The sequence below is a fragment of the Aulonocara sp. 'chitande type north' Nkhata Bay genome, linkage group LG18, assembly GCF_057382095.1.
Source record: "Aulonocara sp. 'chitande type north' Nkhata Bay isolate Kocher_YH1m ecotype deep benthic linkage group LG18, A_spYH_male_GT1.1, whole genome shotgun sequence".
NCBI lineage: Eukaryota > Metazoa > Chordata > Actinopteri > Cichliformes > Cichlidae > Aulonocara > Aulonocara sp. 'chitande type north' Nkhata Bay.
In genome coordinates this window covers 31525033-31551534 of record NC_141361.1, presented here as the reverse complement: position 1 = coordinate 31551534, position 26502 = coordinate 31525033, and positions in this window count along the sequence as shown.

The following is a 26502-nucleotide window of genomic DNA, read 5'->3' as shown; positions in this document are numbered from 1 at the left end:
CTGTCTTGGCGAAAGAAAGCTATTTTGTACAACTTCATATGAATAGCTGTAACTTTTGATAGAAGACTCGGATACACATGTTTATGGCTTTATCTTATAGAACTCAAGGTTCCCGTGCTGGGCAAACAGGTTTTGCAGCTGTTTGAGCTAAGATTTCCAAGTTATTCACATAATGAAAACTTATACTTTGTTTCGGTCGAGTTCCCTATTCAAATGCATGTAACAGTGAGAAATGCACTGTCTTGGCGAAAGAAAGCGTTTTTGTACAACTTCATATAAATAGCTGTAACTTTTGATAGAAGACTCAGACAAACATGTTTATGGCCTTATATTATAGAACTCAAGGTTCCCGTGCTGGGAAAACAGGTTCTGCAGCTGTTTGAGCTAAGATTTCCAAGTTATTCACATAATGAAAACTTATACTTTGTTTCGGTCGAGTTCCCCATTCAAATGCATGTAACAGTGAGAAACGCACTGTCTTGGCGAAAGAAAGCTATTTTGTACAACTTCATATGAATAGCTGTAACTTTTGATAGAAGACTCGGATACACATGTTTATGGCTTTATCTTATAGAACTCAAGGTTCCCGTGCTGGGAAAACAGGTTTTGCAGCTGTTTGAGCTAAGATTTCCAAGTTATTCACATAATGAAAACCTATACTTTGTTTCGGTGGAGTTCCCCATTCAAATGCATGTAACAGTGAGAAACGCACTGTCTTGGCGAAAGAAAGCGTTTTTGTACAACTTCATATAAATAGCTGTAACTTTTGATAGAAGACTCGGATACACATGTTTATGGCTTTATCTTATAGAACTCAAGGTTCCCGTGCTGGGAAAACAGGTTTTGCAGCTGTTTGAGCTAAGATTTCCAAGTTATTCACATAATGAAAACCTATACTTTGTTTCGGTCGAGTTCCCCATTCAAATGCATGTAACAGTGAGAAACGCACTGTCTTGGCGAAAGAAAGCGTTTTTGTACAACTTCATAGAAATAGCTGTAACTTTTGATAGAAGACTCGGATACACATGTTTATGGCTTTATATTATAGAACTCAAGGTCTCCGTGCTGGGAAAACAGGTTTTGCAGCTGTTTGAGCTAAGATTTCCAAGTTATTCACATAATGAAAACTTATACTTTGTTTCGGTCAAGTTCCCCATTCAAATGCATGTAACAGTGAGAAACGCACTGTCTTGGCGAAAGAAAGCTATTTTGTACAACTTCATATAAATAGCTGTAACTTTTGATAGAAGACTCGGATACACATGTTTATGGCTTTATCTTATAGAACTCAAGGTCTCCGTGCTGGGAAAACAGGTTTTGCAGCTGTTTGAGCTAAGATTTCCAAGTTATTCACATAATGAAAACCTATACTTTGTTTCGGTCGACTTCCCCATTCAAATGCATGTAACAGTGAGAAACGCACTGTCTTGGCGAAAGAAAGCGTTTTTGTACAACTTCATATAAATAGCTGTAACTTTTGATAGAAGACTCGGATACACATGTTTATGGCTTTATCTTATAGAACTCAAGGTTCCCGTGCTGGGAAAACAGGTTTTGCAGCTGTTTGAGCTAAGATTTCCAAGTTATTCACATAATGAAAACTTATACTTTGTTTCGGTGGAGTTCCCCATTCAAATGCATGTAACAGTGAGAAATGCACTGTCTTGGCGAAAGAAAGCGTTTTTGTACAACTTCATATAAATAGCTGTAACTTTTGATAGAAGACTCAGACAAACATGTTTATGGCCTTATATTATAGAACTCAAGGTTCCCGTGCTGGGAAAACAGGTTCTGCAGCTGTTTGAGCTAAGATTTCCAAGTTATTCACATAATGAAAACCTATACTTTGTTTCGGTCGAGTTCCCCATTCAAATGCATGTAACAGTGAGAAACGCACTGTCTTGGCGAAAGAAAGCTATTTTGTACAACTTCATATAAATAGCTGTAACTTTTGATAGAAGACTCGGATACACATGTTTATGGCTTTATCTTATAGAACTCAAGGTTCCCGTGCTGGGAAAACAGGTTTTGCAGCTGTTTGAGCTAAGATTTCCAAGTTATTCACATAATGAAAACCTATACTTTGTTTCGGTCGACTTCCCCATTCAAATGCATGTAACAGTGAGAAACGCACTGTCTTGGCGAAAGAAAGCGTTTTTGTACAACTTCATATGAATAGCTGTAACTTTTGATAGAAGACTCGGATACACATGTTTATGGCTTTATATTATAGAACTCAAGGTCTCCGTGCTGGGAAAACAGGTTTTGCAGCTGTTTGAGCTAAGATTTCCAAGTTATTCACATAATGAAAACTTATACTTTGTTTCGGTCGAGTTCCCCATTCAAATGCATGTAACAGTGAGAAACGCACTGTCTTGGCGAAAGAAAGCTATTTTGTACAACTTCATATGAATAGCTGTAACTTTTGATAGAAGACTCGGATACACATGTTTATGGCTTTATCTTATAGAACTCAAGGTTCCCGTGCTGGGAAAACAGGTTTTGCAGCTGTTTGAGCTAAGATTTCCAAGTTATTCACATAATGAAAACCTATACTTTGTTTCGGTCGAGTTCCCCATTCAAATGCATGTAACAGTGAGAAACGCACTGTCTTGGCGAAAGAAAGCGTTTTTGTACAACTTCATATGAATAGCTGTAACTTTTGATAGAAGACTCGGATACACATGTTTATGGCTTTATCTTATAGAACTCAAGGTTCCCGTGCTGGGCAAACAGGTTTTGCAGCTGTTTGAGCTAAGATTTCCAAGTTATTCACATAATGAAAACTTATACTTTGTTTCGGTCGAGTTCCCCATTCAAATGCATGTAACAGTGAGAAACGCACTGTCTTGGCGAAAGAAAGCGTTTTTGTACAACTTCATATAAATAGCTGTAACTTTTGATAGAAGACTCAGACAAACATGTTTATGGCTTTATATTATAGAACTCAAGGTCTCCGTGCTGGGAAAACAGGTTTTGCAGCTGTTTGAGCTAAGATTTCCAAGTTATTCACATAATGAAAACCTATACTTTGTTTCGGTCGAGTTCCCCATTCAAATGCATGTAACAGTGAGAAACGCACTGTCTTGGCGAAAGAAAGCTATTTTGTACAACTTCATATGAATAGCTGTAACTTTTGATAGAAGACTCGGATACACATGTTTATGGCTTTATCTTATAGAACTCAAGGTTCCCGTGCTGGGAAAACAGGTTTTGCAGCTGTTTGAGCTAAGATTTCCAAGTTATTCACATAATGAAAACCTATACTTTGTTTCGGTCGACTTCCCCATTCAAATGCATGTAACAGTGAGAAACGCACTGTCTTGGCGAAAGAAAGCGTTTTTGTACAACTTCATATGAATAGCTGTAACTTTTGATAGAAGACTCGGATACACATGTTTATGGCTTTATCTTATAGAACTCAAGGTTCCCGTGCTGGGAAAACAGGTTCTGCAGCTGTTTGAGCTAAGATTTCCAAGTTATTCACATAATGAAAACCTATACTTTGTTTCGGTCGAGTTCCCCATTCAAATGCATGTAACAGTGAGAAACGCACTGTCTTGGCGAAAGAAAGCTATTTTGTACAACTTCATATAAATAGCTGTAACTTTTTATAGAAGACTCGGATACACATGTTTATGGCTTTATCTTATAGAACTCAAGGTTCCCGTGCTGGGAAAACAGGTTTTGCAGCTGTTTGAGCTAAGATTTCCAAGTTATTCACATAATGAAAACTTATACTTTGTTTCGGTCGAGTTCCCCATTCAAATGCATGTAACAGTGAGAAACGCACTGTCTTGGCGAAAGAAAGCTATTTTGTACAACTTCATATGAATAGCTGTAACTTTTGATAGAAGACTCGGATACACATGTTTATGGCTTTATCTTATAGAACTCAAGGTTCCCGTGCTGGGAAAACAGGTTTTGCAGCTGTTTGAGCTAAGATTTCCAAGTTATTCACATAATGAAAACCTATACTTTGTTTCGGTCGAGTTCCCCATTCAAATGCATGTAACAGTGAGAAACGCACTGTCTTGGCGAAAGAAAGCTATTTTGTACAACTTCATATGAATAGCTGTAACTTTTGATAGAAGACTCGGATACACATGTTTATGGCTTTATCTTATAGAACTCAAGGTTCCCGTGCTGGGAAAACAGGTTTTGCAGCTGTTTGAGCTAAGATTTCCAAGTTATTCACATAATGAAAACCTATACTTTGTTTCGGTGGAGTTCCCCATTCAAATGCATGTAACAGTGAGAAATGCACTGTCTTGGCGAAAGAAAGCGTTTTTGTACAACTTCATATAAATAGCTGTAACTTTTGATAGAAGACTCAGACAAACATGTTTATGGCCTTATATTATAGAACTCAAGGTTCCCGTGCTGGGAAAACAGGTTCTGCAGCTGTTTGAGCTAAGATTTCCAAGTTATTCACATAATGAAAACCTATACTTTGTTTCGGTCGAGTTCCCCATTCAAATGCATGTAACAGTGAGAAACGCACTGTCTTGGCGAAAGAAAGCTATTTTGTACAACTTCATATAAATAGCTGTAACTTTTGATAGAAGACTCGGATACACATGTTTATGGCTTTATCTTATAGAACTCAAGGTTCCCGTGCTGGGAAAACAGGTTTTGCAGCTGTTTGAGCTAAGATTTCCAAGTTATTCACATAATGAAAACCTATACTTTGTTTCGGTCGAGTTCCCCATTCAAATGCATGTAACAGTGAGAAACGCACTGTCTTGGCGAAAGAAAGCGTTTTTGTACAACTTCATATGAATAGCTGTAACTTTTGATAGAAGACTCGGATACACATGTTTATGGCTTTATCTTATAGAACTCAAGGTTCCCGTGCTGGGCAAACAGGTTTTGCAGCTGTTTGAGCTAAGATTTCCAAGTTATTCACATAATGAAAACTTATACTTTGTTTCGGTCGAGTTCCCCATTCAAATGCATGTAACAGTGAGAAACGCACTGTCTTGGCGAAAGAAAGCGTTTTTGTACAACTTCATATAAATAGCTGTAACTTTTGATAGAAGACTCAGACAAACATGTTTATGGCTTTATATTATAGAACTCAAGGTCTCCGTGCTGGGAAAACAGGTTTTGCAGCTGTTTGAGCTAAGATTTCCAAGTTATTCACATAATGAAAACTTATACTTTGTTTCGGTCGAGTTCCCCATTCAAATGCATGTAACAGTGAGAAACGCACTGTCTTGGCGAAAGAAAGCTATTTTGTACAACTTCATATGAATAGCTGTAACTTTTGATAGAAGACTCGGATACACATGTTTATGGCTTTATCTTATAGAACTCAAGGTTCCCGTGCTGGGAAAACAGGTTTTGCAGCTGTTTGAGCTAAGATTTCCAAGTTATTCACATAATGAAAACCTATACTTTGTTTCGGTCGAGTTCCCCATTCAAATGCATGTAACAGTGAGAAACGCACTGTCTTGGCGAAAGAAAGCTATTTTGTACAACTTCATATGAATAGCTGTAACTTTTGATAGAAGACTCGGATACACATGTTTATGGCTTTATCTTATAGAACTCAAGGTTCCCGTGCTGGGCAAACAGGTTTTGCAGCTGTTTGAGCTAAGATTTCCAAGTTATTCACATAATGAAAACTTATACTTTGTTTCGGTCGAGTTCCCCATTCAAATGCATGTAACAGTGAGAAACGCACTGTCTTGGCGAAAGAAAGCTATTTTGTACAACTTCATATAAATAGCTGTAACATTTGATAGAAGACTCAGACAAACATGTTTATGGCTTTATATTATAGAACTCAAGGTCTCCGTGCTGGGAAAACAGGTTTTGCAGCTGTTTGAGCTAAGATTTCCAAGTTATTCACATAATGAAAACTTATACTTTGTTTCGGTCGAGTTCCCCATTCAAATGCATGTAACAGTGAGAAACGCACTGTCTTGGCGAAAGAAAGCTATTTTGTACAACTTCATATGAATAGCTGTAACTTTTGATAGAAGACTCGGATACACATGTTTATGGCTTTATCTTATAGAACTCAAGGTTCCCGTGCTGGGAAAACAGGTTTTGCAGCTGTTTGAGCTAAGATTTCCAAGTTATTCACATAATGAAAACCTATACTTTGTTTCGGTCGAGTTCCCCATTCAAATGCATGTAACAGTGAGAAACGCACTGTCTTGGCGAAAGAAAGCTATTTTGTACAACTTCATATGAATAGCTGTAACTTTTGATAGAAGACTCGGATACACATGTTTATGGCTTTATCTTATAGAACTCAAGGTTCCCGTGCTGGGCAAACAGGTTTTGCAGCTGTTTGAGCTAAGATTTCCAAGTTATTCACATAATGAAAACTTATACTTTGTTTCGGTCGAGTTCCCCATTCAAATGCATGTAACAGTGAGAAACGCACTGTCTTGGCGAAAGAAAGCTATTTTGTACAACTTCATATAAATAGCTGTAACATTTGATAGAAGACTCAGACAAACATGTTTATGGCTTTATATTATAGAACTCAAGGTCTCCGTGCTGGGAAAACAGGTTTTGCAGCTGTTTGAGCTAAGATTTCCAAGTTATTCACATAATGAAAACTTATACTTTGTTTCGGTCGAGTTCCCCATTCAAATGCATGTAACAGTGAGAAACGCACTGTCTTGGCGAAAGAAAGCTATTTTGTACAACTTCATATGAATAGCTGTAACTTTTGATAGAAGACTCGGATACACATGTTTATGGCTTTATCTTATAGAACTCAAGGTTCCCGTGCTGGGAAAACAGGTTTTGCAGCTGTTTGAGCTAAGATTTCCAAGTTATTCACATAATGAAAACCTATACTTTGTTTCGGTCGAGTTCCCCATTCAAATGCATGTAACAGTGAGAAACGCACTGTCTTGGCGAAAGAAAGCTATTTTGTACAACTTCATATGAATAGCTGTAACTTTTGATAGAAGACTCGGATACACATGTTTATGGCTTTATCTTATAGAACTCAAGGTTCCCGTGCTGGGCAAACAGGTTTTGCAGCTGTTTGAGCTAAGATTTCCAAGTTATTCACATAATGAAAACTTATACTTTGTTTCGGTCGAGTTCCCCATTCAAATGCATGTAACAGTGAGAAACGCACTGTCTTGGCGAAAGAAAGCTATTTTGTACAACTTCATATAAATAGCTGTAACATTTGATAGAAGACTCAGACAAACATGTTTATGGCTTTATATTATAGAACTCAAGGTCTCCGTGCTGGGAAAACAGGTTTTGCAGCTGTTTGAGCTAAGATTTCCAAGTTATTCACATAATGAAAACTTATACTTTGTTTCGGTCGAGTTCCCCATTCAAATGCATGTAACAGTGAGAAACGCACTGTCTTGGCGAAAGAAAGCTATTTTGTACAACTTCATATGAATAGCTGTAACTTTTGATAGAAGACTCGGATACACATGTTTATGGCTTTATCTTATAGAACTCAAGGTTCCCGTGCTGGGAAAACAGGTTTTGCAGCTGTTTGAGCTAAGATTTCCAAGTTATTCACATAATGAAAACCTATACTTTGTTTCGGTCGAGTTCCCCATTCAAATGCATGTAACAGTGAGAAACGCACTGTCTTGGCGAAAGAAAGCTATTTTGTACAACTTCATATAAATAGCTGTAACTTTTGATAGAAGACTCGGATACACATGTTTATGGCTTTATCTTATAGAACTCAAGGTTCCCGTGCTGGGAAAACAGGTTTTGCAGCTGTTTGAGCTAAGATTTCCAAGTTATTAACATAATGAAAACTTATACTTTGTTTCGGTCGAGTTCCCCATTCAAATGCATGTAACAGTGAGAAACGCACTGTCTTGGCGAAAGAAAGCTATTTTGTACAACTTCATATAAATAGCTGTAACTTTTGATAGAAGACTCGGATACACATGTTTATGGCTTTATCTTATAGAACTCAAGGTTCCCGTGCTGGGAAAACAGGTTCTGCAGCTGTTTGAGCTAAGATTTCCAAGTTATTCACATAATGAAAACCTATACTTTGTTTCGGTCGAGTTCCCCATTCAAATGCATGTAACAGTGAGAAACGCACTGTCTTGGCGAAAGAAAGCTATTTTGTACAACTTCATATAAATAGCTGTAACTTTTGATAGAAGACTCGGATACACATGTTTATGGCTTTATCTTATAGAACTCAAGGTTCCCGTGCTGGGAAAACAGGTTTTGCAGCTGTTTGAGCTAAGATTTCCAAGTTATTCACATAATGAAAACCTATACTTTGTTTCGGTCGACTTCCCCATTCAAATGCATGTAACAGTGAGAAACGCACTGTCTTGGCGAAAGAAAGCTATTTTGTACAACTTCATATGAATAGCTGTAACTTTTGATAGAAGACTCGGATACACATGTTTATGGCTTTATCTTATAGAACTCAAGGTTCCCGTGCTGGGAAAACAGGTTTTGCAGCTGTTTGAGCTAAGATTTCCAAGTTATTCACATAATGAAAACCTATACTTTGTTTCGGTCGACTTCCCCGTTCAAATGCATCTAACAGTGAGAAACGCACTGTCTTGGCGAAAGAAAGCTATTTTGTACAACTTCATATGAATAGCTGTAACTTTTGATAGAAGACTCAGACAAACATGTTTATGGCCTTATATTATAGAACTCAAGGTTCCCGTGCTGGGAAAACAGGTTTTGCAGCTGTTTGAGCTAAGATTTCCAAGTTATTCACATAATGAAAACCTATACTTTGTTTCGGTCGACTTCCCCATTCAAATGCATGTAACAGTGAGAAACGCACTGTCTTGGCGAAAGAAAGCTATTTTGTACAACTTCATATGAATAGCTGTACCTTTTGATAGAAGACTCGGATACACATGTTTATGGCTTTATCTTATAGAACTCAAGGTTCCCGTGCTGGGAAAACAGGTTTTGCAGCTGTTTGAGCTAAGATTTCCAAGTTATTCACATAATGAAAACCTATACTTTGTTTCGGTCGAGTTCCCCATTCAAATGCATGTAACAGTGAGAAACGCACTGTCTTGGCGAAAGAAAGCTATTTTGTACAACTTCATATAAATAGCTGTAACTTTTGATAGAAGACTCGGATACACATGTTTATGGCTTTATCTTATAGAACTCAAGGTTCCCGTGCTGGGCAAACAGGTTTTGCAGCTGTTTGAGCTAAGATTTCCAAGTTATTCACATAATGAAAACCTATACTTTGTTTCGGTCGAGTTCCCCATTCAAATGCATGTAACAGTGAGAAACGCACTGTCTTGACGAAAGAAAGCGTTTTTGTACAACTTCATATGAATAGCTGTAACTTTTGATAGAAGACTCGGATACACATGTTTATGGCTTTATCTTATAGAACTCAAGGTTCCCGTGCTGGGAAAACAGGTTTTGCAGCTGTTTGAGCTAAGATTTCCAAGTTATTAACATAATGAAAACTTATACTTTGTTTCGGTCGAGTTCCCCATTCAAATGCATGTAACAGTGAGAAACGCACTGTCTTGGCGAAAGAAAGCTATTTTGTACAACTTCATATGAATAGCTGTAACTTTTGATAGAAGACTCGGATACACATGTTTATGGCTTTATCTTATAGAACTCAAGGTTCCCGTGCTGGGAAAACAGGTTCTGCAGCTGTTTGAGCTAAGATTTCCAAGTTATTCACATAATGAAAACCTATACTTTGTTTCGGTCGAGTTCCCCATTCAAATGCATGTAACAGTGAGAAACGCACTGTCTTGGCGAAAGAAAGCTATTTTGTACAACTTCATATGAATAGCTGTACCTTTTGATAGAAGACTCGGATACACATGTTTATGGCTTTATCTTATAGAACTCAAGGTTCCCGTGCTGGGAAAACAGGTTTTGCAGCTGTTTGAGCTAAGATTTCCAAGTTATTCACATAATGAAAACCTATACTTTGTTTCGGTGGAGTTCCCCATTCAAATGCATGTAACAGTGAGAAACGCACTGTCTTGGCGAAAGAAAGCGTTTTTGTACAACTTCATATAAATAGCTGTAACTTTTGATAGAAGACTCAGACAAACATGTTTATGGCTTTATATTATAGAACTCAAGGTCTCCGTGCTGGGAAAACAGGTTTTGCAGCTGTTTGAGCTAAGATTTCCAAGTTATTCACATAATGAAAACTTATACTTTGTTTCGGTCGAGTTCCCCATTCAAATGCATGTAACAGTGAGAAACGCACTGTCTTGGCGAAAGAAAGCTATTTTGTACAACTTCATATGAATAGCTGTAACTTTTGATAGAAGACTCGGATACACATGTTTATGGCTTTATCTTATAGAACTCAAGGTTCCCGTGCTGGGAAAACAGGTTTTGCAGCTGTTTGAGCTAAGATTTCCAAGTTATTCACATAATGAAAACCTATACTTTGTTTCGGTCGAGTTCCCCATTCAAATGCATGTAACAGTGAGAAACGCACTGTCTTGGCGAAAGAAAGCGTTTTTGTACAACTTCATATGAATAGCTGTAACTTTTGATAGAAGACTCGGATACACATGTTTATGGCTTTATCTTATAGAACTCAAGGTTCCCGTGCTGGGCAAACAGGTTTTGCAGCTGTTTGAGCTAAGATTTCCAAGTTATTCACATAATGAAAACTTATACTTTGTTTCGGTCGAGTTCCCCATTCAAATGCATGTAACAGTGAGAAACGCACTGTCTTGGCGAAAGAAAGCGTTTTTGTACAACTTCATATAAATAGCTGTAACTTTTGATAGAAGACTCAGACAAACATGTTTATGGCTTTATATTATAGAACTCAAGGTCTCCGTGCTGGGAAAACAGGTTTTGCAGCTGTTTGAGCTAAGATTTCCAAGTTATTCACATAATGAAAACCTATACTTTGTTTCGGTCGAGTTCCCCATTCAAATGCATGTAACAGTGAGAAACGCACTGTCTTGGCGAAAGAAAGCTATTTTGTACAACTTCATATGAATAGCTGTAACTTTTGATAGAAGACTCGGATACACATGTTTATGGCTTTATCTTATAGAACTCAAGGTTCCCGTGCTGGGAAAACAGGTTTTGCAGCTGTTTGAGCTAAGATTTCCAAGTTATTCACATAATGAAAACCTATACTTTGTTTCGGTCGACTTCCCCATTCAAATGCATGTAACAGTGAGAAACGCACTGTCTTGGCGAAAGAAAGCGTTTTTGTACAACTTCATATAAATAGCTGTAACTTTTGATAGAAGACTCGGATACACATGTTTATGGCTTTATCTTATAGAACTCAAGGTTCCCGTGCTGGGAAAACAGGTTCTGCAGCTGTTTGAGCTAAGATTTCCAAGTTATTCACATAATGAAAACCTATACTTTGTTTCGGTCGAGTTCCCCATTCAAATGCATGTAACAGTGAGAAACGCACTGTCTTGGCGAAAGAAAGCGTTTTTGTACAACTTCATATGAATAGCTGTAACTTTTGATAGAAGACTCGGATACACATGTTTATGGCTTTATCTTATAGAACTCAAGGTTCCCGTGCTGGGAAAACAGGTTCTGCAGCTGTTTGAGCTAAGATTTCCAAGTTATTCACATAATGAAAACCTATACTTTGTTTCGGTCGAGTTCCCCATTCAAATGCATGTAACAGTGAGAAACGCACTGTCTTGGCGAAAGAAAGCTATTTTGTACAACTTCATATAAATAGCTGTAACTTTTTATAGAAGACTCGGATACACATGTTTATGGCTTTATCTTATAGAACTCAAGGTTCCCGTGCTGGGAAAACAGGTTTTGCAGCTGTTTGAGCTAAGATTTCCAAGTTATTCACATAATGAAAACTTATACTTTGTTTCGGTCGAGTTCCCCATTCAAATGCATGTAACAGTGAGAAACGCACTGTCTTGGCGAAAGAAAGCTATTTTGTACAACTTCATATGAATAGCTGTAACTTTTGATAGAAGACTCGGATACACATGTTTATGGCTTTATCTTATAGAACTCAAGGTTCCCGTGCTGGGAAAACAGGTTTTGCAGCTGTTTGAGCTAAGATTTCCAAGTTATTCACATAATGAAAACCTATACTTTGTTTCGGTCGAGTTCCCCATTCAAATGCATGTAACAGTGAGAAACGCACTGTCTTGGCGAAAGAAAGCTATTTTGTACAACTTCATATGAATAGCTGTAACTTTTGATAGAAGACTCGGATACACATGTTTATGGCTTTATCTTATAGAACTCAAGGTTCCCGTGCTGGGAAAACAGGTTTTGCAGCTGTTTGAGCTAAGATTTCCAAGTTATTCACATAATGAAAACCTATACTTTGTTTCGGTGGAGTTCCCCATTCAAATGCATGTAACAGTGAGAAATGCACTGTCTTGGCGAAAGAAAGCGTTTTTGTACAACTTCATATAAATAGCTGTAACTTTTGATAGAAGACTCAGACAAACATGTTTATGGCCTTATATTATAGAACTCAAGGTTCCCGTGCTGGGAAAACAGGTTCTGCAGCTGTTTGAGCTAAGATTTCCAAGTTATTCACATAATGAAAACCTATACTTTGTTTCGGTCGAGTTCCCCATTCAAATGCATGTAACAGTGAGAAACGCACTGTCTTGGCGAAAGAAAGCTATTTTGTACAACTTCATATAAATAGCTGTAACTTTTGATAGAAGACTCGGATACACATGTTTATGGCTTTATCTTATAGAACTCAAGGTTCCCGTGCTGGGAAAACAGGTTTTGCAGCTGTTTGAGCTAAGATTTCCAAGTTATTCACATAATGAAAACCTATACTTTGTTTCGGTCGAGTTCCCCATTCAAATGCATGTAACAGTGAGAAACGCACTGTCTTGGCGAAAGAAAGCGTTTTTGTACAACTTCATATGAATAGCTGTAACTTTTGATAGAAGACTCGGATACACATGTTTATGGCTTTATCTTATAGAACTCAAGGTTCCCGTGCTGGGCAAACAGGTTTTGCAGCTGTTTGAGCTAAGATTTCCAAGTTATTCACATAATGAAAACTTATACTTTGTTTCGGTCGAGTTCCCCATTCAAATGCATGTAACAGTGAGAAACGCACTGTCTTGGCGAAAGAAAGCGTTTTTGTACAACTTCATATAAATAGCTGTAACTTTTGATAGAAGACTCAGACAAACATGTTTATGGCTTTATATTATAGAACTCAAGGTCTCCGTGCTGGGAAAACAGGTTTTGCAGCTGTTTGAGCTAAGATTTCCAAGTTATTCACATAATGAAAACTTATACTTTGTTTCGGTCGAGTTCCCCATTCAAATGCATGTAACAGTGAGAAACGCACTGTCTTGGCGAAAGAAAGCTATTTTGTACAACTTCATATGAATAGCTGTAACTTTTGATAGAAGACTCGGATACACATGTTTATGGCTTTATCTTATAGAACTCAAGGTTCCCGTGCTGGGAAAACAGGTTTTGCAGCTGTTTGAGCTAAGATTTCCAAGTTATTCACATAATGAAAACCTATACTTTGTTTCGGTCGAGTTCCCCATTCAAATGCATGTAACAGTGAGAAACGCACTGTCTTGGCGAAAGAAAGCTATTTTGTACAACTTCATATGAATAGCTGTAACTTTTGATAGAAGACTCGGATACACATGTTTATGGCTTTATCTTATAGAACTCAAGGTTCCCGTGCTGGGCAAACAGGTTTTGCAGCTGTTTGAGCTAAGATTTCCAAGTTATTCACATAATGAAAACTTATACTTTGTTTCGGTCGAGTTCCCCATTCAAATGCATGTAACAGTGAGAAACGCACTGTCTTGGCGAAAGAAAGCTATTTTGTACAACTTCATATAAATAGCTGTAACATTTGATAGAAGACTCAGACAAACATGTTTATGGCTTTATATTATAGAACTCAAGGTCTCCGTGCTGGGAAAACAGGTTTTGCAGCTGTTTGAGCTAAGATTTCCAAGTTATTCACATAATGAAAACTTATACTTTGTTTCGGTCGAGTTCCCCATTCAAATGCATGTAACAGTGAGAAACGCACTGTCTTGGCGAAAGAAAGCTATTTTGTACAACTTCATATGAATAGCTGTAACTTTTGATAGAAGACTCGGATACACATGTTTATGGCTTTATCTTATAGAACTCAAGGTTCCCGTGCTGGGAAAACAGGTTTTGCAGCTGTTTGAGCTAAGATTTCCAAGTTATTCACATAATGAAAACCTATACTTTGTTTCGGTCGAGTTCCCCATTCAAATGCATGTAACAGTGAGAAACGCACTGTCTTGGCGAAAGAAAGCTATTTTGTACAACTTCATATGAATAGCTGTAACTTTTGATAGAAGACTCGGATACACATGTTTATGGCTTTATCTTATAGAACTCAAGGTTCCCGTGCTGGGCAAACAGGTTTTGCAGCTGTTTGAGCTAAGATTTCCAAGTTATTCACATAATGAAAACTTATACTTTGTTTCGGTCGAGTTCCCCATTCAAATGCATGTAACAGTGAGAAACGCACTGTCTTGGCGAAAGAAAGCTATTTTGTACAACTTCATATAAATAGCTGTAACATTTGATAGAAGACTCAGACAAACATGTTTATGGCTTTATATTATAGAACTCAAGGTCTCCGTGCTGGGAAAACAGGTTTTGCAGCTGTTTGAGCTAAGATTTCCAAGTTATTCACATAATGAAAACTTATACTTTGTTTCGGTCGAGTTCCCCATTCAAATGCATGTAACAGTGAGAAACGCACTGTCTTGGCGAAAGAAAGCTATTTTGTACAACTTCATATGAATAGCTGTAACTTTTGATAGAAGACTCGGATACACATGTTTATGGCTTTATCTTATAGAACTCAAGGTTCCCGTGCTGGGAAAACAGGTTTTGCAGCTGTTTGAGCTAAGATTTCCAAGTTATTCACATAATGAAAACCTATACTTTGTTTCGGTCGAGTTCCCCATTCAAATGCATGTAACAGTGAGAAACGCACTGTCTTGGCGAAAGAAAGCTATTTTGTACAACTTCATATGAATAGCTGTAACTTTTGATAGAAGACTCGGATACACATGTTTATGGCTTTATCTTATAGAACTCAAGGTTCCCGTGCTGGGCAAACAGGTTTTGCAGCTGTTTGAGCTAAGATTTCCAAGTTATTCACATAATGAAAACTTATACTTTGTTTCGGTCGAGTTCCCCATTCAAATGCATGTAACAGTGAGAAACGCACTGTCTTGGCGAAAGAAAGCTATTTTGTACAACTTCATATAAATAGCTGTAACATTTGATAGAAGACTCAGACAAACATGTTTATGGCTTTATATTATAGAACTCAAGGTCTCCGTGCTGGGAAAACAGGTTTTGCAGCTGTTTGAGCTAAGATTTCCAAGTTATTCACATAATGAAAACTTATACTTTGTTTCGGTCGAGTTCCCCATTCAAATGCATGTAACAGTGAGAAACGCACTGTCTTGGCGAAAGAAAGCTATTTTGTACAACTTCATATGAATAGCTGTAACTTTTGATAGAAGACTCGGATACACATGTTTATGGCTTTATCTTATAGAACTCAAGGTTCCCGTGCTGGGAAAACAGGTTTTGCAGCTGTTTGAGCTAAGATTTCCAAGTTATTCACATAATGAAAACCTATACTTTGTTTCGGTCGAGTTCCCCATTCAAATGCATGTAACAGTGAGAAACGCACTGTCTTGGCGAAAGAAAGCTATTTTGTACAACTTCATATAAATAGCTGTAACTTTTGATAGAAGACTCGGATACACATGTTTATGGCTTTATCTTATAGAACTCAAGGTTCCCGTGCTGGGAAAACAGGTTTTGCAGCTGTTTGAGCTAAGATTTCCAAGTTATTAACATAATGAAAACTTATACTTTGTTTCGGTCGAGTTCCCCATTCAAATGCATGTAACAGTGAGAAACGCACTGTCTTGGCGAAAGAAAGCTATTTTGTACAACTTCATATAAATAGCTGTAACTTTTGATAGAAGACTCGGATACACATGTTTATGGCTTTATCTTATAGAACTCAAGGTTCCCGTGCTGGGAAAACAGGTTCTGCAGCTGTTTGAGCTAAGATTTCCAAGTTATTCACATAATGAAAACCTATACTTTGTTTCGGTCGAGTTCCCCATTCAAATGCATGTAACAGTGAGAAACGCACTGTCTTGGCGAAAGAAAGCTATTTTGTACAACTTCATATAAATAGCTGTAACTTTTGATAGAAGACTCGGATACACATGTTTATGGCTTTATCTTATAGAACTCAAGGTTCCCGTGCTGGGAAAACAGGTTTTGCAGCTGTTTGAGCTAAGATTTCCAAGTTATTCACATAATGAAAACCTATACTTTGTTTCGGTCGACTTCCCCATTCAAATGCATGTAACAGTGAGAAACGCACTGTCTTGGCGAAAGAAAGCTATTTTGTACAACTTCATATGAATAGCTGTAACTTTTGATAGAAGACTCGGATACACATGTTTATGGCTTTATCTTATAGAACTCAAGGTTCCCGTGCTGGGAAAACAGGTTTTGCAGCTGTTTGAGCTAAGATTTCCAAGTTATTCACATAATGAAAACCTATACTTTGTTTCGGTCGACTTCCCCGTTCAAATGCATCTAACAGTGAGAAACGCACTGTCTTGGCGAAAGAAAGCTATTTTGTACAACTTCATATGAATAGCTGTAACTTTTGATAGAAGACTCAGACAAACATGTTTATGGCCTTATATTATAGAACTCAAGGTTCCCGTGCTGGGAAAACAGGTTTTGCAGCTGTTTGAGCTAAGATTTCCAAGTTATTCACATAATGAAAACCTATACTTTGTTTCGGTCGACTTCCCCATTCAAATGCATGTAACAGTGAGAAACGCACTGTCTTGGCGAAAGAAAGCTATTTTGTACAACTTCATATGAATAGCTGTACCTTTTGATAGAAGACTCGGATACACATGTTTATGGCTTTATCTTATAGAACTCAAGGTTCCCGTGCTGGGAAAACAGGTTTTGCAGCTGTTTGAGCTAAGATTTCCAAGTTATTCACATAATGAAAACCTATACTTTGTTTCGGTCGAGTTCCCCATTCAAATGCATGTAACAGTGAGAAACGCACTGTCTTGGCGAAAGAAAGCTATTTTGTACAACTTCATATAAATAGCTGTAACTTTTGATAGAAGACTCGGATACACATGTTTATGGCTTTATCTTATAGAACTCAAGGTTCCCGTGCTGGGCAAACAGGTTTTGCAGCTGTTTGAGCTAAGATTTCCAAGTTATTCACATAATGAAAACCTATACTTTGTTTCGGTCGAGTTCCCCATTCAAATGCATGTAACAGTGAGAAACGCACTGTCTTGACGAAAGAAAGCGTTTTTGTACAACTTCATATGAATAGCTGTAACTTTTGATAGAAGACTCGGATACACATGTTTATGGCTTTATCTTATAGAACTCAAGGTTCCCGTGCTGGGAAAACAGGTTTTGCAGCTGTTTGAGCTAAGATTTCCAAGTTATTAACATAATGAAAACTTATACTTTGTTTCGGTCGAGTTCCCCATTCAAATGCATGTAACAGTGAGAAACGCACTGTCTTGGCGAAAGAAAGCTATTTTGTACAACTTCATATGAATAGCTGTAACTTTTGATAGAAGACTCGGATACACATGTTTATGGCTTTATCTTATAGAACTCAAGGTTCCCGTGCTGGGAAAACAGGTTCTGCAGCTGTTTGAGCTAAGATTTCCAAGTTATTCACATAATGAAAACCTATACTTTGTTTCGGTCGAGTTCCCCATTCAAATGCATGTAACAGTGAGAAACGCACTGTCTTGGCGAAAGAAAGCTATTTTGTACAACTTCATATGAATAGCTGTACCTTTTGATAGAAGACTCGGATACACATGTTTATGGCTTTATCTTATAGAACTCAAGGTTCCCGTGCTGGGAAAACAGGTTTTGCAGCTGTTTGAGCTAAGATTTCCAAGTTATTCACATAATGAAAACCTATACTTTGTTTCGGTCGAGTTCCCCATTCAAATGCATGTAACAGTGAGAAACGCACTGTCTTGGCGAAAGAAAGCTATTTTGTACAACTTCATATGAATAGCTGTAACTTTTGATAGAAGACTCGGATACACATGTTTATGGCCTTATATTATAGAACTCAAGGTTCCCGTGCTGGGAAAACAGGTTCTGCAGCTGTTTGAGCTAAGATTTCCAAGTTATTCACATAATGAAAACCTATACTTTGTTTCGGTCGAGTTCCCCATTCAAATGCATGTAACAGTGAGAAACGCACTGTCTTGGCGAAAGAAAGCTATTTTGTACAACTTCATATAAATAGCTGTAACTTTTGATAGAAGACTCGGATACACATGTTTATGGCTTTATCTTATAGAACTCAAGGTTCCCGTGCTGGGAAAACAGGTTTTGCAGCTGTTTGAGCTAAGATTTCCAAGTTATTCACATAATGAAAACCTATACTTTGTTTCGGTCGAGTTCCCCATTCAAATGCATGTAACAGTGAGAAACGCACTGTCTTGGCGAAAGAAAGCTATTTTGTACAACTTCATATAAATAGCTGTAACTTTTGATAGAAGACTCGGATACACATGTTTATGGCTTTATCTTATAGAACTCAAGGTTCCCGTGCTGGGAAAACAGGTTTTGCAGCTGTTTGAGCTAAGATTTCCAAGTTATTCACATAATGAAAACTTATACTTTGTTTCGGTCGACTTCCCCATTCAAATGCATGTAACAGTGAGAAACGCACTGTCTTGGCGAAAGAAAGCTATTTTGTACAACTTCATATAAATAGCTGTAACTTTTGATAGAAGACTCGGATACACATGTTTATGGCTTTATCTTATAGAACTCAAGGTTCCCGTGCTGGGAAAACAGGTTTTGCAGCTGTTTGAGCTAAGATTTCCAAGTTATTCACATAATGAAAACTTATACTTTGTTTCGGTCGACTTCCCCATTCAAATGCATGTAACAGTGAGAAACGCACTGTCTTGGCGAAAGAAAGCTATTTTGTACAACTTCATATGAATAGCTGTACCTTTTGATAGAAGACTCGGATACACATGTTTATGGCTTTATCTTATAGAACTCAAGGTTCCCGTGCTGGGAAAACAGGTTCTGCAGCTGTTTGAGCTAAGATTTCCAAGTTATTCACATAATGAAAACCTATACTTTGTTTCGGTCGAGTTCCCCATTCAAATGCATGTAACAGTGAGAAACGCACTGTCTTGGCGAAAGAAAGCTATTTTGTACAACTTCATATGAATAGCTGTAACTTTTGATAGAAGACTCAGACAAACATGTTTATGGCTTTATATTATAGAACTCAAGGTCTCCGTGCTGGGAAAACAGGTTTTGCAGCTGTTTGAGCTAAGATTTCCAAGTTATTCACATAATGAAAACTTATACTTTGTTTCGGTCGAGTTCCCCATTCAAATGCATGTAACAGTGAGAAACGCACTGTCTTGGCGAAAGAAAGCTATTTTGTACAACTTCATATGAATAGCTGTAACTTTTGATAGAAGACTCGGATACACATGTTTATGGCTTTATCTTATAGAACTCAAGGTTCCCGTGCTGGGAAAACAGGTTTTGCAGCTGTTTGAGCTAAGATTTCCAAGTTATTCACATAATGAAAACCTATACTTTGTTTCGGTCGACTTCCCCGTTCAAATGCATCTAACAGTGAGAAACGCACTGTCTTGGCGAAAGAAAGCTATTTTGTACAACTTCATATGAATAGCTGTAACTTTTGATAGAAGACTCAGACAAACATGTTTATGGCCTTATATTATAGAACTCAAGGTTCCCGTGCTGGGAAAACAGGTTTTGCAGCTGTTTGAGCTAAGATTTCCAAGTTATTCACATAATGAAAACCTATACTTTGTTTCGGTCGACTTCCCCATTCAAATGCATGTAACAGTGAGAAACGCACTGTCTTGGCGAAAGAAAGCTATTTTGTACAACTTCATATGAATAGCTGTACCTTTTGATAGAAGACTCGGATACACATGTTTATGGCTTTATCTTATAGAACTCAAGGTTCCCGTGCTGGGAAAACAGGTTCTGCAGCTGTTTGAGCTAAGATTTCCAAGTTATTCACATAATGAAAACCTATACTTTGTTTCGGTCGAGTTCCCCATTCAAATGCATGTAACAGTGAGAAACGCACTGTCTTGGCGAAAGAAAGCTATTTTGTACAACTTCATATAAATAGCTGTAACTTTTGATAGAAGACTCGGATACACATGTTTATGGCTTTATCTTATAGAACTCAAGGTTCCCGTGCTGGGCAAACAGGTTTTGCAGCTGTTTGAGCTAAGATTTCCAAGTTATTCACATAATGAAAACCTATACTTTGTTTCGGTCGAGTTCCCCATTCAAATGCATGTAACAGTGAGAAACGCACTGTCTTGACGAAAGAAAGCGTTTTTGTACAACTTCATATGAATAGCTGTAACTTTTGATAGAAGACTCGGATACACATGTTTATGGCTTTATCTTATAGAACTCAAGGTTCCCGTGCTGGGAAAACAGGTTTTGCAGCTGTTTGAGCTAAGATTTCCAAGTTATTAACATAATGAAAACTTATACTTTGTTTCGGTCGAGTTCCCCATTCAAATGCATGTAACAGTGAGAAACGCACTGTCTTGGCGAAAGAAAGCTATTTTGTACAACTTCATATGAATAGCTGTAACTTTTGATAGAAGACTCGGATACACATGTTTATGGCTTTATCTTATAGAACTCAAGGTTCCCGTGCTGGGAAAACAGGTTCTGCAGCTGTTTGAGCTAAGATTTCCAAGTTATTCACATAATGAAAACCTATACTTTGTTTCGGTCGAGTTCCCCATTCAAATGCATGTAACAGTGAGAAACGCACTGTCTTGGCGAAAGAAAGCTATTTTGTACAACTTCATATGAATAGCTGTACCTTTTGATAGAAGACTCGGATACACATGTTTATGGCTTTATCTTATAGAACTCAAGGTTCCCGTGCTGGGAAAACAGGTTTTGCAGCTGTTTGAGCTAAGATTTCCAAGTTATTCACATAATGAAAACCTATACTTTGTTTCGGTCGAGTTCCCCATTCAAATGCATGTAACAGTGAGAAACGCACTGTCTTGGCGAAAGAAAGCTATTTTGTACAACTTCATATGAATAGCTGTAACTTTTGATAGAAGACTCGGATACACATGTTTATGGCCTTATATTATAGAACTCAAGGTTCCCGTGCTGGGAAAACAGGTTCTGCAGCTGTTTGAGCTAAGATTTCCAAGTTATTCACATAATGAAAACCTATACTTTGTTTCGGTCGAGTTCCCCATTCAAATGCATGTAACAGTGAGAAACGCACTGTCTTGGCGAAAGAAAGCTATTTTGTACAACTTCATATAAATAGCTGTAACTTTTGATAGAAGACTCGGATACACATGTTTATGGCTTTATCTTATAGAACTCAAGGTTCCCGTGCTGGGAAAACAGGTTTTGCAGCTGTTTGAGCTAAGATTTCCAAGTTATTCACATAATGAAAACCTATACTTTGTTTCGGTCGAGTTCCCCATTCAAATGCATGTAACAGTGAGAAACGCACTGTCTTGGCGAAAGAAAGCTATTTTGTACAACTTCATATAAATAGCTGTAACTTTTGATAGAAGACTCGGATACACATGTTTATGGCTTTATATTATAGAACTCAAGGTCTCCGTGCTGGGAAAACAGGTTTTGCAGCTGTTTGAGCTAAGATTTCCAAGTTATTCACATAATGAAAACTTATACTTTGTTTCGGTCGACTTCCCCATTCAAATGCATGTAACAGTGAGAAACGCACTGTCTTGGCGAAAGAAAGCTATTTTGTACAACTTCATATAAATAGCTGTAACTTTTGATAGAAGACTCGGATACACATGTTTATGGCTTTATCTTATAGAACTCAAGGTTCCCGTGCTGGGAAAACAGGTTTTGCAGCTGTTTGAGCTAAGATTTCCAAGTTATTCACATAATGAAAACCTATACTTTGTTTCGGTCGAGTTCCCCATTCAAATGCATGTAACAGTGAGAAACGCACTGTCTTGGCGAAAGAAAGCGTTTTTGTACAACTTCATATGAATAGCTGTAACTTTTGATAGAAGACTCGGATACACATGTTTATGGCTTTATCTTATAGAACTCAAGGTTCCCATGCTGGGAAAACAGGTTTTGCAGCTGTTTGAGCTAAGATTTCCAAGTTATTCACATAATGAAAACTTATACTTTGTTTCGGTCGACTTCCCCATTCAAATGCATGTAACAGTGAGAAACGCACTGTCTTGGCGAAAGAAAGCTATTTTGTACAACTTCATATGAATAGCTGTAACTTTTGATAGAAGACTCGGATACACATGTTTATGGCTTTATCTTATAGAACTCAAGGTTCCCGTGCTGGGAAAACAGGTTTTGCAGCTGTTTGAGCTAAGATTTCCAAGTTATTCACATAATGAAAACTTATACTTTGTTTCGGTCGACTTCCCCATTCAAATGCATGTAACAGTGAGAAACGCACTGTCTTGGCGAAAGAAAGCTATTTTGTACAACTTCATATGAATAGCTGTAACTTTTGATAGAAGACTCGGATACACATGTTTATGGCTTTATCTTATAGAACGCAAGGTTCCCGTGCTGGGCAAACAGGTTTTGCAGCTGTTTGAGCTAAGATTTCCAAGTTATTCACATAATGAAAACTTATACTTTGTTTCGGTCGACTTCCCCATTCAAATGCATGTAACAGTGAGAAACGCACTGTCTTGGCGAAAGAAAGCTATTTTGTACAACTTCATATGAATAGCTGTAACTTTTGATAGAAGACTCGGATACACATGTTTATGGCTTTATCTTATAGAACTCAAGGTTCCCGTGCTGGGAAAACAGGTTTTGCAGCTGTTTGAGCTAAGATTTCCAAGTTATTCACATAATGAAAACCTATACTTTGTTTCGGTCGACTTCCCCATTCAAATGCATGTAACAGTGAGAAATGCACTGTCTTGGCGAAAGAAAGCGTTTTTGTACAACTTCATATAAATAGCTGTAACTTTTGATAGAAGACTCAGACAAACATGTTCATGGCTTTATCTTATAGAACTCAAGGTTCCCGTGCTGGGAAAACAGGTTTTGCAGCTGTTTGAGCTAAGATTTCCAAGTTATTCACATAATGAAAACCTATACTTTGTTTCGGTCGAGTTCCCCATTCAAATGCATGTAACAGTGAGAAACGCACTGTCTTGGCGAAAGAAAGCTATTTTGTACAACTTCATATGAATAGCTGTAACTTTTGATAGAAGACTCGGATACACATGTTTATGGCTTTATCTTATAGAACTCAAGGTTCCCGTGCTGGGAAAACAGGTTTTGCAGCTGTTTGAGCTAAGATTTCCAAGTTATTCACATAATGAAAACCTATACTTTGTTTCGGTCGACTTCCCCATTCAAATGCATGTAACAGTGAGAAATGCACTGTCTTGGCGAAAGAAAGCTATTTTGTACAACTTCATATAAATAGCTGTAACTTTTGATAGAAGACTCAGACAAACATGTTTATGGCTTTATCTTATAGAACTCAAGGTTCCCGTGCTGGGAAAACAGGTTTTGCAGCTGTTTGAGCTAAGATTTCCAAGTTATTCACATAATGAAAACCTATACTTTGTTTCGGTCGACTTCCCCATTCAAATGCATGTAACAGTGAGAAACGCACTGTCTTGGCGAAAGAAAGCGTTTTTGTACAACTTCATATGAATAGCTGTAACTTTTGATAGAAGACTCGGATACACATGTTTATGGCCTTATCTTATAGAACTCAAGGTCTCCTTGCTGGGAAAACAGCAGAGGCCCTGGTGGGGTGAAGATGGCCTCACAGGAAGCACTGTCCCTGGTGTAATGTGGATGGTAGAAGTCGGCGTCACAGGCCGTGATGTAATGTAGATGGCCTCAGCCAAAAGCACAGGCCCTGGTGTAATGTGGATGGCCTTATCCAGCACCACTGGCCCTGGTGTAATGTGGATGGCATCAGCCAGTATCAAAGGCCCTGGTGAAATGTGGATGTTTTCGGACAGCACCACCGGCCCTGGTGAAATGTAGATGGTAGTGGCCAGCACCACAGGCCCTGGAGAAATGTGAATGTCATCAACCAACACCACTGGCCCTGGTGTAATGTGGATGGCATCAGCCATGACCACAGGCCCTGGTGAAATGTAGTTGGCCTCAGCCATGACCACAGGCCCCGGTGAAATGTAAATGTCCTCAGCCAGTAGCACAGGCCCTGTTGTAATGTGGATGGCCTCATCTAACAACACTGTCCCTGGTGAAATATGGATGGTATTGGTCAGCAACACACACCCTGGTGTAATGTGAATGGCCTTTGCCAACAACACTTGCCCTGGTGAAATGTGGATGGTATTGGCCAGCAGCACAGGCCCTGGTGTAATGTGAATGTCCTCAGCCAACACCACTGGCCCTGGTGTAATGTGAATGGCATCAGCCAGTATCACAGGCCCTGGTGTGGTCAATATGGCCTCACAGGGAGCACTGGCCCTGGTGTAATGTGGATGGCCTCAGCCAACAACACTTTTCCTGGTGAAATGTGAATGGCCTCAGCCAACAACACTTTTCCTGGTGAAATGTGGAAGGCATCGGCCAGCACCACAGGCCCTGGCGTAATGTGGATGGCATCAGCCAGTATCGCAGGCCCTGGAGAAATGTGGATGTTTTCGGACAGCACCACAGGCCTTGGTGAAATGTGGATGGTACTGGCCAGCACCACAGGCCCTGTTGTAATGTGGATGGCCTCATCTAACAACACTGTCCCTGGTGAAATATGGATGGTATTGGTCAGCACCACACACCCTGGTGTACTGTGAATGGCCTTAGCCAACAACACTTGCCCTAGTGAAATGTGGATGGTATTGGCAAGCAGCACAGGCCCTGGTGTAATGTGAATGTCCTCAGCCAACACCACTGGCCCTGGTGTAATGTGGATGGCATCAGCCAGTATCACAGGCCCTGGTGAAATGAGGATGTATCACCCAGCAGCACAGGCCCTGGTGTGGTCAATATGGCCTCACAGTGAGCATTGTCCCTGGTGTAATGTGGATGGCCTCATCTAACAACACTTTCCCTGGTGAAATGTGCATGATATCTGTCAGCACCCCAGGCCCAGGTGTAATGTGGATGGCATCAACGAGCAGCAGAGGCCCTGGTGGGGTGAAGATGGCCTCAAGGGAAGCACTGTCCCTGGTGTAATGTGAATGGTAGAAGCCGGCATCAAAGACCGTGATGTAATGTGAATTGCCTCAGCCAACAACAGTGGCCTTGGTGAAATGTGGTTGATATTGGCCAGCACCACTGGCCCCGGTGTAATGTGGATGGCCTCAGCCATGACCACAGGCCCTGGTGAAATGTAGTTGGCCTCAGCCATGACCACAGGCCCTGGTGAAATGTAAATGTCCTCAGCCAGTAGCACAGGCCCTGGTGTAATGTGGATGGCCTCATCTAACAACACTGTCCCTGGTGAAACATGGATGGTATTGGTCAGCACCACACACCCTGGTGTAATGTGAATGGTCTTAACCAACAACACTTGCCTTGTTGAAATGTGGATGGTATTGGCAAGCACCACAGGCCCTGGTGTAATGTGACTGTCCTCAGCCAACACCACTGGCCCTGGTGTAATGTGGATGGCATCAGCCAGTATCACAGGCCCTGGTGAAATGAGGATGTATCACCCAGCAGCACAGGCCCTGGTGTGGTCAATATGGCCTCACAGGGATCACTGTCCCTGATGTAATGTGGATGGCCTCAGCCAACAACACTTTTTCTGGTGAAATGTGGATGGTATTGGCCAGCACCACAGTCCCAGGTGAAATGTGAATGTCCTCAGCCAACACCACTGGCCCTGGTGTAATGTGGATGGCATCAGCTATGACCACAGGCCCTGGTGAAATGTAGTTGGCCTCAGCCATGACCACAGGCCCTGGTGAAATGTAAATGTCCTCAGGCAGTAGCACAGGCCCTGTTGTAATGTGGATGGCCTCATCTAACAACACTGTCCCTGGTGAAATGTGCATGATATCTGTCAGCACCCCAGGCCCAGGTGTAATGTCGATGGCATCAACAAGCAGCAGAGGCCCTGGTGGGGTGAAGATGGCCTCACAGGAAGCACTGTCCCTGGTGTAATGTGAATGGTAGAAGCCGGCATCAAAGACCGTGATGTAATGTGAATGGCCTCAGCCAACAACAGTGGCCCTGGTGAAATGTGGTTGATATTGGCCAGCACCACTGGCCCTGGTGTAATGTAGTTGGCCTCAGCCATGACCACAGGCCCTGGTGAAATGTAAATGTCCTCAGCCAGTAGCACAGGCCCTGTTGTAATGTGGATGGCCTCATCTAACAACACTGTCCCTGGTGAAACATGGATGGTATTGGTCAGCACCACACACCCTGGTGTAATGTGAATGGTCTTAACCAACAACACTTGCCTTGTTGAAATGTGGATGGTAT